Raw genomic sequence first — 4,667 nt, 5'->3', positions numbered from 1 at the left:
GCACAATAACTGGGCAGATCTCTTTTCATACTAATCCTTTAAGCTGGTCTGGCTACTTCTCAGCCACATGCCCCAAGTTACTTGCCATATTGGTCCTGTCTGGGCTGTTTCGGGTTCAACAGGTTAATTCCTCATGGTGATGTCCTTTCCCTCATCTTCTTGTCTTCCCTGCCCCTCGTGGTCCCTACCTGAGACCCCTAGCCTAGGAATGGAAGTTCTGCCTACCTCTCTTCTGCCCAGCGACACGCTGCCCAGGTTTTTGTTTTTTGTTAACCAATCAGAGATGATTGGGGAGCAAAGTTTACACAACACTGATCAGGGTATGTGACAATGTGCTCATCTGGGCTGCAGCCAGATGTCAGGGCCCAGAATTCAGTGTTTGTATACACTGAACACCAGGCCAACCTGTAACGGACTGGCCTCAAACTTACAAAGATCCTCCTGCCTCTGCCTTCCAAGAGCTGCAGAAAAAGTAGTTTTGAGAGTGACTCATTTTGCAGCTGGATCCAATCTAGGCCTCATGCATACATGTACTCTGCCAGGCGGACTACACCCACATCCTTGGGTTTTGTTGTCTTTTTAATTTTTTAAAAAAAGTGTGTGTGTGTTTGTCTTAGGGTTTTTATTGCTGTGATGAGACACCATGACCAAAGCATGGGCAAGAAAGGGCTTATTTGGCTCACACTTCCACATCACTGTTTATCATTGAAGGAAGTCAGGACAGGAACGCAAGCAGGGCAGGAACCTGGAGGCGGGAGCTGATGCAGAGGCCATGGGTGCTGCTTACTGGCTTATTTCCCATGACTTGCTCAGCCTGCTTTTTTATAGAACCCAGGACCAGCAGCCCAAAAATGACATCACCCACAATGGGCTGGGCCTGGGCCCTCCTCCATCAATCACTGTTGAGAAAATGCCCTACAGGCTTGCTGACAGCCCAGTTTTATGGAAGCATTTTCATAACTAATTTCCCTCCTCTCAGATGACTTTAGCTTGTGTCAAGTTGATATAAACTAACTGTCAACATGTGTGTGGGTGTGTGTTGGTATAAGCATGTGAGTGCAGGTGCCCACAGAAGCCAGAGGAGTCAGATCCCCCTGGAGTTGGAATTACAGGGTGTGGAAATCAAACTTGGGGCCTCTAGAAGAGCAGGACATAGCCTTAACCACGGAGCCATCTCTCCTGGCCCTGGTTTTGGGTTTTTGAGTCAGGCTCAGGCTATGTGCTGCAAACTGGCCTTGAACTCAATCCCCTTGCCTCCCATGCACCACTACAAACTGTCATCTTTGGTACCTTGTAGTTCCACAACCAACAGGGAATAGACATTCCTTGAGAGCCAGGGAAGTACTCAGGCTGATTGCATTCTCTCTTCATCCTGGGGTTTGGTTAATGTCCTGTCACTGTTGCAGGGCTCAGGCATTTACTAATAAATAAATGATATTTAACCCAGAGCCTCTCCCCTTCCCCCCCCCCGCAGGAGGTCAGGCCAGGGACAGTATGTTTCTTCAGCGGTGGCTTTGTGCAGTGTGTTGGGGTGCATGCTCAGAATCAAACTCCATGTCTCTAATTTCAGTGTCAACCCCTGCTACTGCCTGCCAAAGGAGGCGTTAGAGATGACTGGCTCCTGTCCTGAAACCCTATAGGGAAGCCTGGGTCTTGGGCCTGTAAAGGGCTCTGGGGCAAGCAGCCAGAACTCTGGCTCTAAAAGTCCGTGCTGTGCCACATACTGGCTGGGTGCCTGTGCAGACAGCTGGAGACACCTGGCCTTTCTGTTTTCATCCATGAACTGGACACATGAAGCCCTGCCTTGCAAGCCAGGCACGGTGACCATGGAATCCCAGACTGGGGAAGGAGGAGCAGTACTCCAAGGCTAGTTCTATTGGGTTGGGGCTGGAAGCAGAGAAAACTCACTTCAGAGACAGAAGCTTTAAATGGAAGCTTTATTTTTTGCTCTTGCAGGGAGGCTGCCAGTTCGAGACCTAAACCACATCCCCGAAGGGAGATTGTACAACATTTTTAAAGGTTGGGAACACAAATCAAGGGAGATGGGGGTGGGCCATTGCACGTGGTCAACTGAATCATGAGAGCCGGAATTTAGAACGATGAGGGAATGAAGGAATAGACAAGCTGCACATAGTAAACCGAGTCATGACCCGGAATTGCTGCAAGTAGTCAATTAAGTCAGGGCAGGCAACACGGTTCTGACTTGTGTGCCTTCATTTAGATAACAGGATAACAGCAATTTCCCTCTTCACATCCTTTACTGGTTACTGACAAACATAAAACATCTGAAAGAGGCAGAAGAGGAGTTGTGTTCCGGGCCTGGGAACATGAACACAGTTTGATCCTGCCAGTAAAGTAGATCTTGTTCCTGAGATGGCTCAAGACTAGCCTGGCCCAAGACTAGCCCAGGAAACTGTCTCAAGACTAGCCTGGGCTACATGATACCCTGTCAACAAGCAAACAAACAAACAAACAAACAGCGGAGCAATGGTTCAGAGGTTGAGAGCACTGGCTGCTTTTCCAGAGGACTGGGGTTGGATTCCTAGCGTCTACATGGCAGCTGACAAGGACATGCAACTATCGTCCCTGGGGAATCTGATGTCCTCTACTGGTCTCCACGGGTGTTACATGCACATGGGCCATACACACACATGCAAAACACCACATAAATAAAACGAGAATGAACAAAACAAGTGCTGTCTCCTAGGGCTGCCGTGACTGGCACAAGGGACTAAGGAGGAGCCTCTTAAGGGCTAGTCGGAAGGATTTCAGATACCAATGGTCTGATGAGAGGGAGCCCTTCACTCTCACAGCTGTCTAGCTGTGTCACCTCTGCCATGTCAGGGACCCTGCAGTGTCTCCTGAGCCCACCTCCTCAGCAACACACTCAGGTACACCAAAGATGTCCCCGGGGATTCACTTTGCCTACACCTGGGATGGATGCCCTTGTCCCAAATATCCTCCAAGAGTGACACAGGAGGAGCTAGAGAGATGGCTTGGTGGTCGAGAACATCGTCTGCCCTTCCAAAGGACCCAAGTTCAATTCCCGGCACCCACGTGCAGCTCACAAGTATCTATAACTGCAGTTCCATGGATTCTTACACCTACATACCACTGCGCAGAGAATAAAGTTAAACAGATTATTTAAAAGAGTGACATGGGGACTACCTAGTAGCTCACGCCACCGGCCATACACAGCAAGGCCACCTATGGCCACAGCATGGCCGACTCCCGGAGCCGAGTGCGCAGCGGGAGAAACTGCAGGGCTCTGTTTACAGCAGGTGCAACCCCCAACTCCTGATGGATAGCTTTAGATGTCACCTAGGGTGACGGCCAGGCCATCAGCTGTTTCTTATCTGGGGGATTCTTACACAAGGATGTCTAACTTCTGAAACACACTGACCTACATCCATCTGATTTCCGGAACTTCCTGTAAGAATGCCACAAATGAATACATATATGAATGACTTTGAACACTAGATCCTCCAGCTTTCCAAGTGAAGGGATTTTAAGTGTATACCACTAGGCCTAGCATAAAAGTCAGTCAGTCCGTCTGTCCGTCTGTCTTTCTCTCACACACACATACACTCGCACAATTTGGTTTTTAGTTTAGTTGGTTTATGTCCCTCTATTTTGGGGGCAGATCTCATGTATCCCAGGCTAGCCAAGCCCTCACTAAGTGACCTGGGGATTCCCCTGACCCCGTGATCCTCTTGCCTCTCCTGGGTGGCTATACCCATGCTCCCTCAGACCCATAATTTCTTTCTTTTTTTTGAGACAAAGTCTCACTTCATAGCTTAGGTCTGCTTGGAACTTACTATGTAACACGGGCTGAATTCCATCCTACCTTTGCCTCTTAGGTGCTACAATTTTAGGGCATGCCACCCAGATCAATATTTTATTTAATTAAAAAACAGCAAAAGCGTGCTAGGTGTGGTGCCACACACTGTTAGCCTCACACAGAGGCAGGCACATCTGTGCGAGATCCAGGCTGGTCAAGGTTCCAGAGTGAGACCCTGCCCACCGACCTCACCTACTTACCCTCCAGAGCTTCCCTGCCCTCAGCACTGTGCCTTCACAGCCTCGGTGCTCCAACCCCACTCACCTCCCCGAGCTTCCGGGGCGCTTTTAACACAGCCAGGCTGCACCACAAGACAGTGATATATGCTCTTCTCTCTGTTGGAAACTCACCCCAATAACCCTCACACTTTTTAAATTCTCCATCTTGTCACTTCCTCAGAAACTCTCTCCCTGTGTGTCAGGAACTTTGAGGAGGGGCAGGGCAGCCTGATCTTCCACGGCTGCCCCATCTTCGAGAACTATTCTAGGAAGCTCATACCTCACACCTCTTTCTTCCAGAGGCTAATAATGACATTGCCTGAGAGAGCTAGGGCAGGTGACAAGGAAGTGAGGCCAGCTGGCCCAGACAAGCTCAGGCTGGGCGGGGAGATGAGGGGAAGCTCAGCACAGCTGGGGGCAGGGGGCTTCCTGGTCCACAGCTGGATTCTGAGTCACCAGCATATCCTTAACCTACCTACACTACGTTACAGTCCTGGCCCCCACAGGCTGCCAGGCTAAGCCATCTAAGCTAGCGTCCTCTTTGGTTTATTCTCATTCTGCCTCACAAGTACCATGGCATTTATTGGGTATTTAGTCTAGACTATGTG

This window comes from Psammomys obesus, unplaced genomic scaffold, assembly GCF_907164565.1.
Source record: "Psammomys obesus unplaced genomic scaffold, mPsaObe1.curated_primary_1811, whole genome shotgun sequence".
NCBI lineage: Eukaryota > Metazoa > Chordata > Mammalia > Rodentia > Muridae > Psammomys > Psammomys obesus.
Note: the sequence above shows the minus strand (reverse complement) of the source record.